This window comes from Pelophylax lessonae (genome assembly GCF_965119305.1).
Source record: "Pelophylax lessonae genome assembly, chromosome: 1".
Classification (NCBI taxonomy): domain Eukaryota; kingdom Metazoa; phylum Chordata; class Amphibia; order Anura; family Ranidae; genus Pelophylax; species Pelophylax lessonae.
Window position 1 is genome coordinate 231,184,502 of NC_138768.1, and position 23,699 is coordinate 231,208,200.

Sequence of the window (23,699 nt, forward strand, 5' to 3'; positions counted from 1 at the left end):
CAGGTCAGGCAGACAAGGGACAAGTTGATGCGTTTCACACAAACATATCGTGCTTGTTCACAACATCGATATGGCAAAAACACATGCTATTTAAAGTGTAAGTTCAAAGAGAGACCGCACCTCAAATCACCTGTGTTTGATTGCCGGCTAATGCATGACCATTCCATACTTCTAATAACATATGTATAAAGAGCGTAATCACACAAAATCCAGAAACAATATAAAATAACTTCCATAAAAAGAAAAAATACAAATAAAATAAATGGCAGAAAAGAAAAAAATATGAGCTATCTACAATGTGATTGCATACCAGAAAACAAAAAACACAAATGTGAATGAGAACACACAAAAAAGGTTTCTGAATAGAAATATGTAAATAAATATATCTGACCAGTCTTTATACAAATGTTTCAATTAGAAATATGGAATGGTCATGCATTAGCTGGCAATCAAACACAGATTTGAAGTGCGGTCTCTATTTGAACTTACACTTTAAATAGCACATCGATGTTGTGAACAAGCACGGTATGCTAGTGTCAAGCGCGTCAACTTGTCCCTTGTCTTCTGGACCTGGCGATGCATAAAGAAATGTAACTAGCACTATTTCAGCTGTGGTGTGCGGCCATATTTCTCTCTGGTATGCTCAGGATTGTTAATAAGCCTAAACCAATTATGAAGGAATTAACAGATTTTTACTCTTCCCTTTACCAACCACAGAGGACGCAGTACTCGTCTTCCTATATACAGGGGATTTCCTTTCCCATTATCATGACAGCCCAAAAGGTTAGATTAGATGCCCCTATCACCTTGGCAGAACTACAAAAAGCAGCAAATTCCTTTTCTACGTGTAAGGCCCCTGGTGATGATGAGCAAAAACAGGAATTGGCACAAGTTCAGATATACAGTATAGTCTCGAACAGTCTGTAATTAATGGTAGAATAATGGGTAAATAGGTTTGGATCCAGGAGCTTAATTAAATGTCCAATGCTGGACGCAATTCCTTGGAAACAAAGGGGGGGGGGGGCAGGGGCAAACAGCCTGAAGGAGCGCATGCTCCGCAACACGTCGCCATAAGTCCGCCACGCCGCAAACCAGGAAGTGACGTCACAGGCCCCCAAGATGAACGAGTCACAGCCTCCAGCTGACCTGGCAAGCCCGCAGTTAAAACCAGGGTGAATTTTGCTGCCTACACCCGATGCCAGACATGGTTCCAAAAGGACCCCCCCTCGTTTGCGGAAGTGAAAGGACCACCTTTTGCCATCACATTCTTGTTTTTACGCACCATTGTGAGTAATTTTTATCCTCTTGTAATAAATTTTTATAACTGCTACACTTAGAGGCACTTGTGGTTTCTCCCCTCTTTCTCTGGTGATGATGGCATCCCGATGGAAGTATATGTTAGATACAGAGAGCTGATTCTGCCACACCTGCTAAAGGTATTCAATGCTTTATTGAAAGACATCCATGTACAGATCCTTGATTGTTCTTCTTTTAAAGCTGGGTAAAGACCCCATAGACCCAGGGTCATATAGACAGACTTCCTTGCTCCAAAGAGATGTAAAACTTTTGGCAAAAGTTCTGGCACTTGGGTTGAATGAGGTCGTACTGTTGGAAGTACATCAGGATCAAGCAGACTTCATGCCCCAAAAGTCTTCTTCAGAGAACAGGATTTTACGGTAAGTCAAAAATACAGTTTTCTCTATCGTTCATTGACAGACGCAGCTCCATATTCTTCTTGACCATTGGGACATCCTAAAGCAGGATTTGCATGAGGGGAGGAAAAACGCAGAAAAGAATGTAATTCCTCAAAGGCTAAACTTGGCCAACCAGGAACAACTGGAGCTCACCTAGAAAAAACATACACCCTCAAAGAGATAAATTGCTCTTTTAAAACAGCAGCCTGCAAAACCAGCATCTGAGGAGGCCAACACATCTACTTTGTAGAATTTTGTGAATGTGTGCACAGACGACCAAGTTGCCGGCTTGCAAACTTGCATTACTGAAGCCTGATGGCGAAAAGCCCAAGAGGCACTCAGCGCCTTGTTAGAACGCGCCTTCACAGGGAAAGGAGGAACCTGACCCTTCAGTAAATAAGCCTGTACCACTGTCTGCCTGATCCATCTGGATATTGTCACAGCAGGCACAGCCAATCCCTTTCGAGGTCCTTCGGTAAGGACAGAGTCTGATTTCCTGAAAGATTCAGTAGCTGCCGGGTAAACTCCAATTGCCCGAACCACATTCAAACATAGCAAAGCAATTTCTTTGGGATGCTTGGGCTAAGGACAGAGTGAAGGCAGCACAATGTCTTCATTCAGATGGATATCAGAAACCACCTTAGGAAGAAACGACTGATCAGGTCGAAGTACCACTTTATCTCTGTGGACCACCAGATAAGGTGAATGGCATGACAGCGCCGCCAATTCAGATACTCTGCGGGCAGAAGTAATAGCCACCAAAAAGGCAACCTTCTGGGACAGTGTAAGCAGAGAAATCTCCCTAATGTTCTCAAAAGGAGGTTTTTGAAGAACAGACAATACCAAATTAAGATCCCACGGAGGTAGCGGGGATCGCCTCGGAGGAGCCATATGGAGAACCCCTTGAATAAAAGTGTGAATCAAGGCATGCGAAGCTAAAGGACATTGGAAAAACACAGCCAAAGCCGACAATTGGTATTTGATAGTGCCCAAAGCCAACCGCTGTTCGACCCCTTTTTGAAGAAAGGTCTAGCCACCGAAAAAAGGCGAGGATGCACCTTCAGTGATTCACACCGTGAGATGTACGATTTCCACGTACGATGATAGATCTTCCTAGAAGTAGACTTTCTGGCCACTGTTCCAACAGTGTAGGAATCACTGAATCAGAAAGACCTCTATCCTTCAATACCTGGCTTTCAACAGCCATGCCGTTAAAGCCAGCGACTGTAAAGCAGGATGGAGACAGCAGATCTTCCCTGAGAGGAAGTGTCCAAGGAGCAAAGACCAGTGAGGCCAGTCTGGGGCCACCAGAATGACCGGAATCCCTTCCACCTCTATCCTGCGAAAAAGCCTCAGCAGGAGTTTCAGAGGAGGAAACGCATAGATCAGCTGATACTGACCCCAAGGAGCCACCAGTGTCTCTGTGGCGTCGGCCAGAGGATCCCGAGACCTGGCTACAAACCTCTGAACCTTCTTGCTGAGTCGAGAAGCTAACAGGTCGACATCGGGTGTCCCCCACCGGACACACAGGAGGTGAAACACCTCTGGGTGCAGAGACCATTCCCCCTGATCCAACACCTGACGGCTCAGTAATTCGCCTGCCAGTTTTCCAAACCTGGGATGTGCACCACAGAAAGGGCTGGAACAAAATTTTCCGCCCATTTCAGGATCTCAGCCACCTCCCGGGCCACCAAGACAGTCTTGGTGCCCCCTTGATGATTGATGTAAGCCACGGCTGTGGCATTGTCCAATTGAATCCAGACTGGGCTACTCTGTTAACGATTTGTCCAGTGACCTAGGCAAAGCTTTATCGCTCTGAGTTCCAGAATATACTGATCAGAAGTCTGGACGATTCTACTGTCCAGGACCCCTGGACACACAGCTTCCCCAGCCAGACAGGCTGGCGTCTGTGATTACCACAGTCCAATACAATGGGAGGAAGGACTTGCCCTGGCGTAGTGCTAACGAGTGAAGCCACCATAGAAGAGCAGTCTGTGTTGTGACTCAACCGAATCATAGTGTTCAAGGAATTTGGATCTTTCTTCCATTTGACAAGAATTTCCCTTTGTAAGGGTTTTGTGTGGAACTGAGCAAACGGAACTGCCTCAAAAGGTTGACACCATCAGACCTAAGGATCGAATGCAAATTCGCAGAGGACAGATTGCTGGATAACAGCAAACAAATTGCCCCTGCAACTTTTGCAGCTTGTCCGGGGGAAGAAAAACCCTTGCCAAAGCGGAGTCCAGAGTCAGTCCCAGATAATCCAGTTTTAAGGATGGTACCAGGGCAGATTTTTTTAAATTGATGTTCCAACCAAACTCTTGAAGAGTCCGTACAGTGATTTTCAAGTCGCCCAGCAGGGCTAAATGGGAGTCTACTCTTAAGGAGGAAATCATCCAGGTACCCCAGTATCGCAATCCCCCGTTGTCGCAGTAATGCCAATACCGGAGCCAACACTTTGATGAAGACCCTGGGGGCGGAGGCGAGACCAAGCTCCTCTCCTAAAGCGAAGGGAAGAAAATGCTGGTGTCCAGCGTAAATAGGGATGTGTAGATATGTGTCCTTGATATCGATGAAGGCCAAAAAATCTCTTTGGTGTAGAGACACCACTACCGTGCGAATGGACTCCATTCGAAACTTCTGTATTACCCCTAAGCGGTTCAGAGCCTTGAGGTCGAGGAATGGACGTACTTTGCCTTCTTTCCTGGGCACAGTGAACAGGTTTGAATAGAACCCCTGAAAGCGTTTCCGAGAAGGAACCGGCACAATCACCTCTTGCGACAGCAGATCTTGTATCGCCTCACGTAGATCTGTAGATAGGTCTGTAGATTGGACGGGAAGAACCTGTCTGATGGTCAAGACTGGAATTCGATCTTGTAACCCTATTGGATCAGTTTGTGGACCCATTGGTCCTGAATCAAAGAAGTCCATGGTTCTGGAAAGAAGCAAACACTCCCCCGCCCCCCCCCACCCCAGATATGGGTGAGGGCGTCCCTTCATGCAGACGGGGAATTGTCTGCAGGTCTGGATTGGTCTGTTCTCAGCTTACCCCGACCATGTCTTCTTGGAACCCCCAGAAGACCTAAATGGCTTAGATACTTTCTCTTGTCTGCCGGAGGCAGGAAAGGGCCGCCTGTGGGCTTTGAAATAAGGCCCCTGTCTATTATGTGGTGACTTGCCCTTGGGGGATTGAGGGAGAAGAGTACTCTTCCCACCTGTGAGTCCTTTGATTAACTCATCCAATGAGGAACCAAACAACCGGTCTCCCGAAAAAGGTTGATCCTTTTTTGAGGCCTGATCTGCAGAGCAGCTTTTTAGCCACACCATGCGTCGAATAACTAGCCATCTTTATGTAGAGCAACAATTCTTTTTTTAAGATCCTCAGAGAGTTCTTTGCCATGAGGTGCCATGTTGCACTTCCAGTGACTTGTATGAGAGAGTGAGAGCGCTAACACCAAAATTTAACACACCTGCTCCTGCTCTCCATTCACACCTGTGACCTTGTAACACAAAGTCACATGTCACCGGGGAGGTGTTGTTGCCAGCGGTTTAGACATTAATGGCTGTATGTTGAGTTATTTTGAGGGGACAGCAAATTTACACTGTTCTACACCCACTACTTTACATTGTAGCAAAGTGTCATTTCCGCAGTGTTGTCACATGGAGATATAATAAAATCTTTACAAAAATGTGAGGGGTGTACGTACTTTTGTATATATATATACACACATATACACATACACTGAATACACTATTAGAAAATCCATGGGATTCAAGTCACATATAAAATATAACCACACACTTCTCTTCTGGAGCCGTTTTCGGTTCCAGCGTGAGAGAAGAGAGCATCAAACAGTGAGTACACAAGCTCCACACTGACACCAGTATACATAGGCACACATTTAACCCCCTGATCACCCCCCAGTTAACCCTTTCACTTCCTGTCACAGTGTCACTATATATACAGTATACAGACAATTTACTGATCACTGTATTAGTGTCCCTTATGACTTCAGTTAGTGTGAGACACAGTTAGTGGTAGAGTCTCAGACAGTGGCGGCTGATAAATGTGGGGTGCCCCCCCCCCCCCGAAGGCAACCGGCCAACACTGCTGCTATGGAGAGGGTGGAGAGGGGTGGGAGTTTTGCTGTCATGTGCCTTGATTTGTTTAGCTTAATTGGCGCCCCTTTAAGCCCCGTACACACAATCAGATTATCGATCTGTCGTCTATTTTTTGTGGCATGCTAGCCTGATTTGGAAAGTGAAGAGGTTATTTTCATGTGAATTATCCCGTACGACAGAATTCTACTTCAGAAGTGATGTCATGTGTTGGATTGCTTTGTATGTGTTCTTTCGTCTCTGAGCATGCCTAGTCTTGTTCTTAAGATTTTTTTCCGTCTAAATGTGTACTAATGAGACGAAAATCGGACGTTGTATTACCGACGACAAAAAATTTATAGCTTGCACATCAGGATTTTGTCAGCCGAAAAGTCGGAGTTGGCTGTCGAAAGCACCATACTAACAATCCGAAAATCGGCAGATCGGTCACCCGACGAATTATCTCTACAGATTTTCTTATCGTGTGTACGGGCCTTTAGATTGTGCTCGGGGCGCAGAGCTCTGCGCCCCAAACACTCCCACCTGCGATTCTGCATCCTGTGATTGGTGGACGTCCGACATCATAGGGGCGGTGCTTGGGCGTCACTTGGTAGAGCCATTCCACTCAGAGTCTCTGCTGAGGACGCACCGGAGAGGACAACAAGCAAGCCAGGAGGAGGAGGAGGAGGAGGGTGGCAGCTTTCCCGGGCCAGACTCAAGTTCAACACTCTGCAAACACAAAAGGTGAGTGCCTGACACTGGTCACTCTACATTGATGGGGGCACGCTGTGGTCACTCTACATTGATGGGGGCACGCTGTGGTCACTCTACATTGATGGGGGCACGCTGTGGTCACTCTACATTGATGGGGGCACGCTGTGGTCACTCTACATTGATGGGGGCACGCTGTGGTCACTCTACATTGATGGGGGCACGCTGTGGTCACTCTACATTGATGGGGGCACGCTGTGGTCACTCTACATTGATGGGGGCACGCTGTGGTCACTCTACATTGATGGGGGCACGCTGTGGTCACTCTACATTGATGGGGGCACGCTGTGGTCACGCTACATTGATGGGGGCACGCTGTGGTCACGCTACATTGATGGGGGCACGCTGTGGTCACGCTACATTGATGGGGGCACGCTGTGGTCACGCTACATTGATGGGGGCACGCTGTGGTCACGCTACATTGATGGGGGCACGCTGTGGTCACGCTACATTGATGGGGGCACGCTGTGGTCACTTTACATTGATGGGGGCACGCTGTGGTCACTTTACATTGATGGGGGCACGCTGTGGTCACTTTACATTGATGGGGGCACGCTGTGGCCACTCCACATTGATGGGGGCACTGCTCACTCTGCTTTGATGGGAGCACACTGTACCTTGATTACTGAAGGTCCCTTTCACACTTGTGTGACCTCTGCAAACACAAAAGGTGAGTGCCTGACACTGGCCACTCTACATTGATGGGGGCACGCTGTGGTCACTCTACATTGATGGGGGCACGCTGTGGTCACTCTACATTGATGGGGGCACGCTGTGGTCACTCTACATTGATGGGGGCACGCTGTGGTCACTCTACATTGATGGGGGCACGCTGTGGTCACTCTACATTGATGGGGGCACGCTGTGGTCACTCTACATTGATGGGGGCACGCTGTGGTCACGCTATATTGATGGGGGCACGCTGTGGTCACTCTACATTGATGGGGGCACGCTGTGGTCACGCTACATTGATGGGGGCACGCTGTGGTCACGCTACATTGATGGGGGCACGCTGTGGTCACGCTACATTGATGGGGGCACGCTGTGGTCACTCTACATTGATGGGGGCACGCTGTGGTCACGCTACATTGATGGGGGCACGCTGTGGTCACGCTACATTGATGGGGGCACGCTGTGGTCATGCTACATTGATGGGGGCACGCTGTGGTCATGCTACATTGATGGGGGCACGCTGTGGTCACTCTACATTGATGGGGGCACGCTGTGGTCACTCTACATTGATGGGGGCACGCTGTGGTCACTCTACATTGATGGGGGCACGCTGTGTTCACTCTACATTGAAGGGGGCACGCTGTGGTCACTCTACATTGAAGTGGGCACGCTGTGGTCACTCTACATTGATGGGGGCACGCTGTGGCCACTCCACATTGATGGGGGCACTGCTCACTCTGCTTTGATGGGAGCACACTGTACCTTGATTACTGAAGGTCCCTTTCACACTTGTGTGACCTCTGCAAACACAAAAGGTGAGTGCCTGACACTGGCCACTCTACATTGATGGGGGCACGTTGTGGTCACTCTACATTGATGGGGGCACGCTGTGGTCACTCTACATTGATGGGGGCACGCTGTGGTCACTCTACATTGATGGGGGCACGCTGTGGTCACTCTACATTGATGGGGGCACGCTGTGGTCACTCTACATTGATGGGGGCACGCTGTGGTCACTCTACATTGATGGGGGCACGCTGTGGTCACGCTACATTGATGGGGGCACGCTGTGGTCACGCTACATTGATGGGGGCACGCTGTGGTCACGCTACATTGATGGGGGCACGCTGTGGTCACGCTACATTGATGGGGGCACGCTGTGGTCACGCTACATTGATGGGGGCACGCTGTGGTCACGCTACATTGATGGGGGCACGCTGTGGTCACGCTACATTGATGGGGGCACGCTGTGGTCACGCTACATTGATGGGGGCACGCTGTGGTCACTTTACATTGATGGGGGCACGCTGTGGTCACTTTACATTGATGGGGGCACGCTGTGGCCACTCCACATTGATGGGGGCACTGCTCACTCTGCTTTGATGGGAGCACACTGTACCTTGATTACTGAAGGTCCCTTTCACACTTGTGTGACCTCTGCAAACACAAAAGGTGAGTGCCTGACACTGGCCACTCTACATTGATGGGGGCACGCTGTGGTCACTCTACATTGATGGGGGCACGCTGTGGTCACTCTACATTGATGGGGGCACGCTGTGGTCACTCTACATTGATGGGGGCACGCTGTGGTCACTCTACATTGATGGGGGCACGCTGTGGTCACTCTACATTGATGGGGGCACGCTGTGGTCATGCTACATTGATGGGGGCACGCTGTGGTCACGCTACATTGATGGGGGCACGCTGTGGTCATGCTACATTGATGGGGGCACGCTGTGGTCATGCTACATTGATGGGGGCACGCTGTGGTCACTCTACATTGATGGGGGCACGCTGTGGTCACTCTACATTGATGGGGGCACGCTGTGGTCACTCTACATTGATGGGGGCACGCTGTGGTCACTCTACATTGAAGGGGGCACGCTGTGTTCACTCTACATTGAAGGGGGCACGCTGTGGTCACTCTACATTGAAGTGGGCACGCTGTGGTCACTCTACATTGATGGGGGCACGCTGTGGCCACTCCACATTGATGGGGGCACTGCTCACTCTGCTTTGATGGGAGCACACTGTACCTTGATTACTGAAGGTCCCTTTCACACTTGTGTGACCTCTGCAAACACAAAAGGTGAGTGCCTGACACTGGCCACTCTACATTGATGGGGGCACGCTGTGGTCACTCTACATTGATGGGGGCACGCTGTGGTCACTCTACATTGATGGGGGCACGCTGTGGTCACTCTACATTGATGGGGGCACGCTGTGGTCACTCTACATTGAAGGGGGCACGCTGTGGTCACTCTACATTGATGGGGGCACGCTGTGGTCACTCTACATTGATGGGGGCACGCTGTGGTCACTCTACATTGAAGGGGGCACGCTGTGTTCACTCTACATTGATGGGGGCACGCTGTGGTCACGCTACATTGATGGGGGCACGCTGTGGTCACTCTACATTGATGGGGGCACGCTGTGGTCACGCTACATTGATGGGGGCATGTTGTGGTCACGCTACATTGATGGGGGCACGCTGTGGTCACTCTACATTGATGGGGGCACGCTGTGGTCACGCTACATTGATGGGGGCACGCTGTGGTCATGCTACATTGATGGGGGCACGCTGTGGTCATGCTACATTGATGGGGGCACGCTGTGGTCACTCTACATTGATGGGGGCACGCTGTGGTCACTCTACATTGATGGGGGCACGCTGTGGTCACTCTACATTGAAGGGGGCACGCTGTGTTCACTCTACATTGAAGGGGGCACGCTGTGGTCACTCTACATTGAAGTGGGCACGCTGTGGTCACTCTACATTGATGGGGGCACGCTGTGGCCACTCCACATTGATGGGGGCACTGCTCACTCTGCTTTGATGGGAGCACACTGTACCTTGATTACTGAAGGCCCCTTTCACACTTGTGTGACCTCAAAGTCACGCTATTTTGTACCGCGTTTTTTGCCCCAAAGCAATGCCTATTACATTTTTCTGTTTGCGCCCCCCCAAAAATTTTGAGCACCAGCCGCCACTGGTCTCAGATAGGTTTAGGGTACCTGCCATACATCCCATAATAAAGATTTAACCTCCTAATCACCCATTCATTGCCCTGTCACTATTATAGTGTACAGATCTTTTTTCTGATAACTGCATTAGTGTCATAGGTGACATCTGTTAGCACGTTAGTTCGCGTCAATCCAGGACAGCGTCAGATTGCCCGCCGCATACATTTTAACCCTTTGATTGCCAGTTACACACACACTCTAAACACTTCCATTACTAGTACAGTGTCTGAACGGATCAATATCTTTGATCTGATCAGAACTATATTCTCCAATAGTTTAGTATAGTGTTCTCAAAATGCAGCGTTCGCAGGATCAGCCCCGACACCTGCATTTAGCCCCTCTGCCCATCCAAGAAGTGCAGTATCAGCAGATTATGGTCACTTCCAATACACAGCACACATAACCGCAGCGTTAGAGTCAGGCCTGATCTCTGCTAGCACTAGCAGTTAAACTTTTTGGTAGGGGTTCAAACAGTCCTTGACAACCAGGTCCTTTTTTACACTAGGTACCTATAAATTTTTTGGCCAAAATGTCCAAACAGAGGTACACTAGTGGAGAGGCCTACACGATGCTAAGCATGACAGATGAGAGTGGTGGGGAAACCTCACTGTCGGAATCAGGCTCAGTATACAAACTTGTAGACAGCAGCGGCACCCTGACAGATCGCTCTGATGATGGAGTTGTGGTCCCTGCTAAGGTCAGGCATACCCGACTCCATTCTTCTGTTGCTGAGCTGCAACAATCGCAGGATTCTTGTATGCAGTAGAGTGTCGGTACTAGTGCTGCTCAAAATTCTGGGGAACTGGCAAGCACCAGCAGCCTAGTACATTCTGGTCACAGCCAAACCAGTACTGCAATAACACTTGGTGACGTGGCGAGTCCCATAAGTGCAACTTAAGCTGGTGCAGTGGCTAGCACAAGTAGTGTCCCGCAGCCACCAATAATTTGAAGACAGGCCCGTAGAGCCCATAGCGTCCTTCCTGATGCACTTGCAAATCCTGATTGGGAGCCCACCACTTCTGCAGGGCCTGTCCTTCCCCCATTCACTGGCCAACCTGGAATTCAGGTGGAAACAGACAATTTTATTCCCCTTGGTTTTCATGAGCGGTTTTTCACGGAAGATCCTCGGGGTGACCCTGGATATGACTGGTTCCACAAAATTCGGCCCCTCATAAATCACTGCAACCAAAAGTTTGCAGCCTTGTATACGCCCCAACAAGCTGTCTGCGTTGCCAGATATGGGGTTAGGATGTATAAAGCTCTGACAGGGCAACAGACTATACATGTCGTTTTCGGATTTACGAGGGAAAGATAGCAATGTGGAGCCCCCCAACTGCCCAGACTACATAGGGAGCAGCAACAAGATTGTTTGGGACTTGGTGCCACCCTTTTTTGGAAAGGGGTACCATTAATACGTGGATAATTATTACACAAGCGTGCCACTTTTTAGTCACCTTTTTGCTTCTGGAATTGGGGCATGTGGCACCGCGGGACTTAATCGCTGGGGCTTCCCCCAACAGCTTGTAGATTCCCAACAGATTGGTGGGGAAGAGAGTCTGCATGAAGTGTAATAAAATGCTTGCAGTGAAGTGGAGGTACACACTGAAGGTTTTCTTTCTGTCCTCTATACACGCAGATGTGACAGTCCAAATTGCAACAGCGACTTGTGCTGTGTATCACCAGATAAGGTGAGCGGCAGGACAACACCGCCAGTTCAGATACTCTGTGAGCGAAAGTGATAGCCACCAAGAAGGCAACCTTTTGGGACAACGAAAGCAGAGAAATTTCCCAAATGTTCTCAAAAGGAGGCTTTTGAAGAAAATATAATACCAAATTGAGATCCCACATCAGTAGCAGGGAACTTCTTGGAGGAGCCAAATGGCGCACTCCCTGTATAAAAGGTACGAACCAAAGCATGCGTAGCTAACGGGCATTGGAAATAAATAGCCAAAGCCGACTCTTGGCCTTTGATAATGCCCAAAGCAAACCGCTGTTCAAATCCTTTCTGCAGAAAGGCCAAAACCCTAGCTATCGAAAACAAGCGAGGGTACACCTTCAGTGATCCACACCATGAAATAGACGATTTACACATACAGTAATAAATCTTCCTAGTAGACTTCCTAGCCTTCAATAGCGTAGGAATCACAGAGTCAGAAAGACCTATCTCTCAACACCTGGCTTTCAACAGCCATGCAGTTAAAGCCAGTGACTGTAAAGCAGGATGGAAGATTGGATCTTGAGACAGCAGATCTTACCTGAGAGGAAGTCTCCAAGGAGCATAGGCGACCAACCTTACTAGGTCTGTGTACCAAGTCCAGGGCCACCAGAATTACCTAAATCCCTTCCACATCTATCCTGCGCAGAAGTCACGGCAAGAGTTTAAAGGGAGGAAAGGCATAAATCAGCCGATACTGAGCCAAAGGAGCCACCAGAGCGACTGTGGCGTCGGCCAGAGGATCTCGAGACATGGCTACGAATCTCTGAACCTTCTTGTTGAGGTGAGAAGCAAGCAGATCGACCTTAGGAATCCCCCACCAAACACACAGGAGATTAAACACCTCCGGGTGCAGGGACCACTCCCCTTGATCCAACACCTGACGACTCAGATAATCCGCTAGCAAGTTCTCCACACCTGGAATGTGTACAGCAGAGGGCTAGAATACATTTTTTCACCCAGGCCAGAATCTCGGCCATCTCCTTGGCTGCCAAGACACTCTTGGTGCCCCTGGTGATTGATGCAAGCCACAGCCGTGGCGTTGTCTGATTGAATCTGAACTGGACAATCTCGCAGACAAGTTTTCCAATGGCTCAGACAAAGCTTTATTGCTCTTAGCTCCAAAACATTTTTCGGTAGTGTCGACTCTTCCATTGTCCAGGTACCCTGGGCACAGAGCTTCCCCAGCACTCCGCCCCAGCCCGATAGGCTGGCGTCCGTGGTCACCATCATCCAAAACAACAGGAGGAAGGACTTGCCCTGGCAAAGTGGTGGAGAGTGAATCCACCACAACAGAGCAGACTTTGTGTTGTGGCTTAAACTAATCAAAGAGTCCAAGGACTTTAGATCCTTGTTCCATTTGACAAGAATCTCCCTTTGCAAAGGTCTGGTATGGAACCGAGCAAATGGAACCACCTCGAAGGTTGATACCATCAGACCAAAGGCCGCATGCAAACTCGGAGAGGACAGATTGTTCGCCAACAACCACCGAATCGCCTCCTGCAACATTTTTAGCTTGTCCGGGGGAAGAAACACATTGGCCAAAATAATTCAGTCTCAAGACAGGTGTCAGCACGGATTTCTTGAAATTTATGTTTCAACCGAAATCCTACAGCGTTTTGACAGTGACCGTCAGATCCCCCCACAAGACTGAAGGAGAGTCAACAGGAGATCGTCTAAGTACTCCAGTACCGCAGCAATGCCAATACCAGTGCTAAGACCTTGGTAAACACTCTGGGAGCTGAGGCGAGACCAAAGGGTAACGCCAGAAATTGTAATGTTCCTGTGCTACTGCAAAGCGAAGAAACTGCCGGAGTCCAGAGTAAAAAGGGATGTGTAGATATGCGTCCTTGATATCTATGGAGGCTAAGAACTCTCCCTGATGAAGAGACTCCACTACTGTGCAGATGGATTCCATCTGAAACCTCTGAACTCGCACAAAGCGATTCAGAGCCTTGAGATCCAGAATGGGGTGCGCCTTGCCCTCCTTTCTGGACACTGAATAGGTTTGAATAAAACCCTTGAAACCATTCCTGAGATGGAACCGGTACAATCACTCCTTGTGATATCAAATCTTATACTGCCCTTTGCAGGTCCCATAACCGGACTGGGGATAATTTTAGATTGGACAGGGAGAGCCTGTCCAAGGGACGAGACCAGAATTCGATCTAGTACCCTGATCGAATCAGTTCTTGAAAGAAACGAAGATGCCCCTTCACCCCAGAACCGGGTAAGGGCACCCCTTCATGCAGCTGAGGACTTGTCGGCAGGCCCAGATTTTCCGGACTTAGACCATGGCTTCTGGGGACCCCCATAAGACCTGAATGATTTTTCTCTCTCTTGCTACCCAAAAGCACGAAAAAGATGTTCATGAGCATTAAAGGAAGGCCCCCGCCTAAGACGTGATGCCTTACTTTTAAAAGATTGGGGCAGATTAGTGCTCTTAAACACCGTGATACCTTTAATCAACTCATCCAGAGAGGACCCAAACAGCCTCTCCCCTGTAAAATGGAAGATCAGCCACAGCCTTTTTTGAGACCTGGTCAGCAGACCAGCATTTCAGCCATACCGCGCCTAATCGCAATCCCCAATGTTGACATCTTGGCCATTAACGTTTAATGTTTTAAATGTGAGTACAGTCTTTTTATATGATTTAATAAACGATTGAAAACGGTACTTCACTATACGAGGTCTTCCTTTCTACATGGTACCTGGGATCATCTCCCCCTATTTTGGAGTATGGATCATTATGGTGACCTTGCCCATTGAAGATATCTGACCGCATCCAGGGATACTTCCATCCTAAAAAGCCCAATACCGTGATCTCTAGGAGAGAGGCTAATACCTTAAGGGGTGCATACCTCTGGTGAGTGCGGGATATATTGGAGGGGTGCATGGTGTTTTTCCCACCCCACACTTATCACCGGATCACCGCTTGAAAATTACTTCACCATTGGTTTTAATGAAGAACAGATTTTTTCCTTTATAAGCACTTTATGGACTGTGTTTGGACTCATTTGTTATTTAAATTTTTTTAATAATCTTGGTGATTTCACTGGACATCAACTCAGCAGCACTTTGTCATTGTCACTTTATTGATTGCACATATCACTTTATATTCACCATTCATTATTTTATGTCTACGTGTAGATTAATTTTTTACCACGATTTTATATAGTTTTACTTATTGTTTTTTAAACGCATTATTACTATACACAAAAAATATTTTTACTATCCCTTCCATATATATTTATCCCTGCCTTTTAATATTTTATATACCCTTCCATATTAGTTTCTACTTTGTAACAGGCAGCGCCATTTTACCTAGTCTCACTCTTACATTGTTTGATATAGTCATCTGGACTATATTTTGGGGTAGGCTGCAGCCTTATCTATATCCATCAGCGCGGGAACTCAACCTTTTTTATTTTGAATCCAGGGACGTATCACACATGAATACCAGAGCTTGAGCCAACTGATCTAGTAATTCCAGCACTGCAGGAGGGAGCCGTGCAGTTTCCAAGTTACTTTTAAGTACCTTCACCCATTCAGTAGCAGTCTGTGCTACCAGAACATTCACAAAGGTAGTCTTTAACCTGTGACCTGCCACCACATGTAAATGGGGGGACAATGATTCCACCCGTCTATCCAGGGGATCCGGAAAAGTTGGAGATTCTTCCACCACCAGAGTCGCCTTTTTCAACCTGGCCACCGGAGAATCTACTTATGGTGGAACAGTCCACCTATTGGACACTGCCTCCGCAAAGGAGTAACGGCGTGCAAAACGCTTAGGCACCACCAACATGTGCTTAATGTGGTCTCCAATGTTCATCTACAATGGAGTAAAAAAAATTCTGGGCAAGGAAACACTTTCCCCAACTTAGGGGAATTGCGGGAGCCAAAAAACACCTGCGCACCTGATGCTGTAGGTTCATCAGCCATTTTTAGAGTTTCACGCACAAACTAGCAAAGCTTCCACCAATGTGCGTTTCCGCGCTGCGGTTGATGAGGACAGATCCTCTTCACCATCAGAATGCGAAGACACCAACCCTTTAAAGGTGGTCTGTGTCCGCGGTGACCACATCCATCTCAGAGTCCGAAGACCCTGCTGATGTAGGTGAGGGTGGATGGAGTGAGTTTGCAGCTGGCAGCAGCAGAAATGACCAAAAACGACCTAGGACATCAAATTTTTCAAAAAGAAAGCAATCTCTGGCTGAGACTGGGAACTGGAAGGTCCCGCAATCACTCCCAGGTGGTCTGCAGGGGAAATTTCATCCTGGGACTCCAAGTTATGTAATAAAAATTTGTAGGGTACTGTCCCTTTAAGACCGCAAAAAACGCGGTCCCAACGCTAACACAGCAGGCTCTCAATCCCTGATAATTATATAATAGCAAAGCAGATGAAGAAAAACTTAAGGAAAACCCAGGAAAATCGTTACCAGACCAAAAGAAGCTGCCAATACGATCAGTGTAAAAACAAAACTAATCCTGACTGAACAGGAAGAGGAAAGAGAAAACTCTGCCTGTAGAAAGCCATGCCGCAAACCTGTCCAGCCCCTGGACCTCATAAACATGGCCGCTCATACATTCTCAATGGGGAATTATATAAAATGGCTGCCCATGCAATCTTAATGGGAACATAGAAATCATGAACCACAGCAAAATAGCGGCCCCCACGGTGCGCCATGCGGTCTCCAGGAACCCCAAAAGGGGTCCCAGAACAAAAGGCGTCTAAAGGTCCCTGACCAGGGACCCACACAGGACCATCCACCCCCTCAAATAAACGCCATATCAGCTGCGTTATTACCGTCCCCCCAGGTAAAAACCTGCTAGGAGTGGGGGAATGCCAAGGGGAATACCAAACTAGTCCTCCAAGGTGCCAGGGATCTGAGGGAGCCCCTAAGGTCCGACCATTCCAGAGAGGGGCCCACGACCACCCGAGATCGCCATGGGTTTTTGGGGGAAACATTTATTCACCATACCCTGGTACCAGGTGGGCACCACTCCAAGACAGATCACCTCCCAGCCCGGATGGGGGTACTTTCAGCCAAGCGGAAACTCAGGGCGTATCAGGTCGTGTGCGTCCCAGCAAGACTGTCCACTCCCAGGCTTGTCCCCATCCATTGGGGCACTGTCGTGGCGAGGCCTAGTTCTGGACTATAACCTGCTTACGCTCGATGGACCTCAAGGATCTAGATTATACAGTGCGAAAACCACAGCTGGCTGTTGCTTGTAGTTCCTCTGGATCTTGATCCTCAGGAACTAAGTAGTGAAAAAAAAAAAAAAAAACTTTCCCTGTTACAGCTAAGACTAAAGTCCCAGCAGGGCTAGATCCTATTCCTAACACTAGGCAGAAGAAACTGATTAATGATAGAGTGTGAGGGGTTATACCTGCAGGGACAGCCCCCATATGTATGGCTAAGCTTTTTGCCTGCCTAGTGCCTAAGCTTTTTGCCTGCCTGCCTAGTGCCTATTCCTGATGGGAGGAGCATAACCCTACTAGTAATGAAGATGGAGCTGCGTCTGCCGATGGATGATCGAGAAATAAAAAAGCCAAAAATAGTTGTCTTATTGAATTTTCTGTACTTTATAATATACTGTTATACTGAAATGTTTTATTGTTCTGGTTTTTCATTGTTAACCATAGTTTGCTTTGCACCACAATTCTACTATACTGTATGCTATTATAATGTAATGTTTTATTGTTGCTGTGTTTTTCATTGATAACCATAGCTTTCTTTGCAGATACCACCATTCTACTGTATTACTGCACTGTATACTATTATATTGTAAGGTTTTATTGTTACTGTGTTTTATTGTTAACCATTGTTTGCTTTGCAGGTATGCCCATCTGCTGCAGCACTGATTTGTTTATTTTGACAGCAACAGCGTTTGCTCTCAGCATATACGTAAATCAATGATTGCAGCGCTGTAGGAGGTAAATTCACCATTGCAGTAAAAAAAAAGAAAAAAAGAAGGAGCATATATGGCAAAGCATTGGGGATGGGGTGGACATAGAAGGCAGATCTCCCCTATGCTTCACCATACATTTTTAAACACTTTTCTTGGCAGAGATTTCTTCATCCACATCGATCAATGCGAATGGAGGAATCTGCTATGTTCTTTTTTTTTTCATTCAGCCCATGGACTGAATGAAAAAAAAAAAAAAAAAAAAACATTGCATGTATGCCCATCATTAGAAGTGGGTGAATGCTGGGAGGTCTAATGGTAGGCATACCAATACCACACACTTTCTGGCAGAGATTTCTTCATCCACATCGATCGATGTGAATGAAAAAAATCTGTTAGGTTCTCTTTTTTCATTCAGCCCACAGGCTGCATGAAAAAAAGAACCTTACAATATATGCCCAACAAGGACCAGCTACTTACTGATACGTCGCTGGACTTTGAGTGGTCATATCAGGATTATGCCTGCAGATTTAGGCATCATCTTATCGTTTTTTTACAGCCAGCAGTTGGCTTTAATGTAAAAGCAATCCTAGCAGATAATTAGTCGCTAGACCACTTTTACAAGTAGTGGGAGGGGACGACTCCTGCCGCCTTCCACAGTTTTCTCAGGCTCTCCTGTCCCACCAGGTAACCTAAGATTGCACCCGGTGGTTCTGTCAGCTGACCATAGAGCTGATTGGAGACCAGAATAGCTCAAACGATCTATATGGCCTAAGATACTGGAACAACGAGCATTTCAGGACTTCAGTTTTGCCAGATATAAACAGCTCCACTGGGAATTTGGGAAATCAACTTATTACACCAATCTTGGTGTGGTCAGATGTTTTAAGAGCAGAGGAGAAAACTAGAGTCTGTCAGAGCAGTGGGGATGTGGAATTCTCTTCCACAAGCAGTGGTATCAGCGGGGAGCATTGATGGTTTCAAACAACTATTAGACGGGCTATTAGAAGGTTGAACTGGATGGACGGATGTCTTTTTTCGACCTCACTATGTAACTACTTCTTGCTATCATAGAGGATATTTAAATTCCCTATGATAACAATAAAAATGATAAAAAAAAAAGTTGTCAATTTATAGGATATTTCTAACACATAGCATGTAAATAGCAAAAATAGCAAAAATTACACCCCAAAATACATTCTGCCACTCCTCCTGAGTATGGCAATACCACATGTGTGAGACTTTTTCACAGCCTAGCCATATAGAGGGGCCTAACATCCAAGGAGCATCATCATGCATCCTAGCCACTTGCCTAGGCCTATTTTTGACATTTGGTGTTTACAAGCTAAAATCAGTAGTTTTGCTAGAAAACTGCTTAGAACCCCCAAACATTATATATTTTTTTTTAGCAGAGACCCTAGAGAATAAAATGGAGATTATTGCAATATTTTTATCACACCATATTTGCGCAGCGGTCTTCCAAACGCAATTTTTTTGGAAAAAATTCACTTTTTTTTAATTAAAAAATAAGAAACCAGTAAAGTTAGTCCAATTTTTTTCCAGAATGTGAATGATAATGTTACGCCGAGTAAATAGATACCCAACATGTCATGTTTCAAAATTGCGCACGCTGACAGAATGGCGACAAACTTTGGTACTTAAAAATCCCCATAGGCGACAATTTAAAAATTTCTACAGGTTGCCATCTTTGAGTTACAGAGGAGGTCTAGGGCTCAAATTATTCCCCTTGCTCTAACGATCGCGGCGATACCTCACATGTGTGGTTTGAACACCGTTTACATATGTGGGCGGGGTTTCTGTATGCGTTCGCTTCTGCGCGCGAGCTCACGGGGACAGGGCGCTTTAATTTTTTTTTTACTATTTATTTTATTTATTATTTTTTATTTTACACCGTTTTAAAAAAAAAAAATTGATCATTTTTATTTCTATTAAAAGGAATGTAAACATTCCTCGTAATAGAAATAGGCACGACAGGACCTCTTTTTTGTGAGATCTGGGGTCAAAAAGTCCTCAGATCTCACAAGTACACTAAAAGATAGAAAAAAAAAAAAAATTATTATATAAAATGAAAAAAAAAAAAAAAAAAAAAGGACCTTTAAACCGGTTGCTAGGCAACAACATTTTCCGTAGCTCCGGTCCTCCAAGACCATAGAGTCAAGTGAGGGCAAGCTTGCCCTCACTCGACATCCTGTCTGTGAGGATCTGGGACCGGATCGTTTTCCCCGCTGCCGGCGGGTCCGGTAAGCGGGGAAAAGGACCGGAACGCGGCAGGAGGGGGGCGCCTCTTCCGCCATCCCGGAAGGGTGATCCCACGGCGAATCCGCCGCTGGGACCACCCTTATCGGAAAGCCAACCGTCCACCGTTTAAAAAAATACCAGGGTTATGGCAGCTATCTGCTGCCACAACACCGGTATTTAGGTTTAAACGGAGGACGTATATAAACCTTTTTGGACTTGGACATGGTGGCTGTATGAAGGGTGACAGGTACTCGGGTACTTTGTTGGGCAGGTGACAGGTACTCTGGTACTGATGAGCAGGTGGCAGGTACTCGGGTACTCCGATAGGCAGGTGACAGGTACTTGGGTACTCCGATAGGCAGGTGACAGGCAGGTGATAGGTACTGATGAGTAGTACTGATACTGATAGGTGATACTGATACTGTACTGATGGGTACTGATGATCAGTACTGATACGTGATAGGTACTGATGAGTACTGATGAGCAGGCGGCAAGTACTCGGGTACTTCAGGCGTCAGGTACTCTGATGAGCAGGTGGAAGGTACTCGGGTACTCTAATGGGTAGGTGACAGGTACTCAGGTACTCTGATGACGGGTACTCCGTTGACAGGTACTCAAAGTACCCGAGTACCTGTCATCAGAGTACCCGAGTACCCGTCATCAGAGTACCCGACATCAGAGTACCCGAGTACCCGTCATCAGAGTACCCGAGTACCCGTCATCAGAGTACCCGAGTACCCGTCATCAGAGTACCCGAGTACCCGTCATCAGAGTACCCGAGTACCCGTCATCAGAGTACCCGAGTACCTGTCACCAGCCCATCAGAGTACCCGAGTACCTGTCATCTGAGTACCTGATGGGCTGGTGACAGGTACTCGGGTACTTTGATGGGCTAGTGACAGGTGCTCTTTATTGGGGGTGGGGGAGGCAATCAGTGTGTTTGGGGTGCACTGTACTTGGTAACTAGCTGTTACCACACTCTCTTCCTCACACAGGATCAGTGTGTGAGGAGGAGAACACGGTGACAGCTAGTTACCGTGTTCTCTGTTGACATTTGTGACCGGCTGTGATTGGACACAGCCGGTCACGTGGTAAAGAGCCAATTTCATTGGCTCTTTACCTAGATCGGGGATCGACTCTGTCCGAGGGACGAGCCTCGTCCCCGATCGCTGCTCTGCGCGCCCCCGGGGGCGCGCATTGCAGAGAGAACGAGCGGCTCGTGCTGGAGCCGCTCATGTGATCGGCTGTGATTGACACAGCCGATCACATGGTAAACAGCCAATTTCTATTGGCTGTTTACCTTGATCAGGGATGGGCTATGTCCGAGGGACGAGCCTCACCCCCGATCGCCGCGCTGCGTGCCCCCGGGGGCGCGCAGTAGAGGGGAGATCCGGGCGACGTCATATGGCGGTGGCCCGGATCCTTACAACCACTTTGCCGACGTCATATTACATGACTCGGTATGGAAGTGGTTAAACAATGTACATAATTTGTTACCACTGCACGGGTGAGTGCAGTTTTTTTAAAGAATGTCATGTTTGGTATCTATGTACTTGGCATAAGATCATCTTTTTTATTTTACCAAACAATTGTGCAATATATAGTGAATTTGTGCATTAAATTTAAAAAAAAGTGTTCTTTTTAATTGATTTTGGAAAATCTCTGTGCAAATACCGTGTGACAAAAAAATTTGCAACACTTACCATTTTGTTCTGTAGGGCCTCTGCCTTTAAAAAAATATATGATGTTTGGGGGTTCAAAGTAATTTTCTAGTAAAAAAAAAAAAATAATTTTTTCATGTAAACAAAAAGTGTTAGAAAAGGCTTGGTCTTCAAGTGGTTAGAAGAGTGAGTGATGTGTGGCATAAGCTTCTAATGTTTGGCACAAAATGCCAGGACAGTTCAAACACCCCCCAAAAGACCCCTTTTTTGGAAAGTAGATACCCCAAGCTATTTTCTGGGAGGCATGTTGAGTTCATGGAATCTTAGATTTTGCCACAAGTTTCGGGAAAATTACAATCTTTTTTTTTTAACACAAAGTTGTCACTGAATGATAGATTGCTCGATCATGCCATGGGTAGATGTGTAAGGACACCCCAAAATACATTCTGCTGCTTATCCTGAGTACAGGGATACCACGTGAGCCTTTTTGGGAGCCTAGCTGTGTATGGGACCCCAAAAACCAATCATCTTCTGCAGGTTTTCTACAAGCGTAAATTGCTTATTTTACTTTCTCAATACCCATCACAGTTTTGGAGGCCGTGAATGTCAGGACAGCACAACCCCCCCCCCCCACCCATATTACCCCATTTTGCAAAGTAGACACTCCAAGAGGATTGTTGAGAGGCATGTTGAGGTTCATGGAATTTTTTATATTTTGCCACAGGTTTCGGGAAAATTACAAAAATGTTTGATTTTTTTTCTTTCTATTTTACACAAAGTTGTCACCTAAATGATATAACATGCCACGACTATATGTGAAACGATACCACAAAATACATTCTGCTACTTCTCCTGAGTACAGGGATACCAAATGTGTGAGACTTTTCGGCAGTCTAGCCACGTACAGGACCCCAAAAACCAATCACCGCCTTCAGGCTTTCTAAGGATGTAAATGGTTGATTTCACTACCTATCACAGTTTCGGAGCCGATGAAATGCCAAGATAGAACAACCCCCCCCCCAAATGACCCCTTTTTGGAAAGTAGACACCCCAACGTATTTGCAGCTCTTGTTTGTTTTGGAAAATGAAGAAAATAAAAAAAATTGGATTTTTGACTTTTCTCTGATGTTCATTAACGGGCACAGCCTTTGATCTTCATAACCATTGGGTTATACTGCCCCCTACAGGAGGACGACACTAGGACACTCTCTCTGCTATAGGGACTCAGTTTTGGTATAAGCAGTATCAGAACAATTCCACAGAGGGGTGGGTGCTGTGTCCTTCAGTGAACAGCCAAGCCGTCAAAGCCAGCGAATGTAAAGCAGGATAGAAGATTGGTCCTTGGGACAGCAGATCCTCCCTGAGAGGAAGATCCAGAGGAACGTCAGTGACCAGCCACACCAGATCAGTGTACCAAGCCCAGCGAGGCCAGTCCGGGTCCACCAAGATGAGCGGAATCCCTTCTGCCTCGATCCTGCATAGAAGTCTTGGCAGAAGCTTAAGAGGGAAGGCGTAAAATCAGACGATACTGACCCCACGGGGCCACCATCACGCTTGTGGCATCCACTAGAGGATCCCGTGACCGAGCTACAAACCTCTGCACCTTTCTGTAGAGCCTAAGACATTGATCAATAGTCTGGACTCCTCCAGCGTCCAGAACCCCTGAGCAGGATTTTTGCTGAGGATACCTCCCCAGCCGGACAGGCCGGCATCAGTGGTGACCACTGTCCAATACAAGCCACCATATCAGGGACTCTATCGTTTCCCGGCTTAGCCAGGTCTGATTTCCAGAGTTTGCGGAGTCTTGTCCCATTTGGCTGGAATCTCCCTATTGCAGGGACCTCATATGGAACTGTGCAAACGAAACCGCCTCGAAGGTCGACACCATCAGGCCCA

At 47.3% G+C, this 23,699-nt stretch overlaps 1 protein-coding gene across 1 annotated transcript in view; it reads right to left on the reverse strand.

The window, feature by feature from the left end:
- LOC309544739 (uncharacterized protein) overlaps positions 1 to 23,699 on the reverse strand; it is a 368,721-nt gene that overhangs the window by 164,333 nt on the left and 180,689 nt on the right. The gene's annotated exons all lie outside the window — the stretch shown is intronic.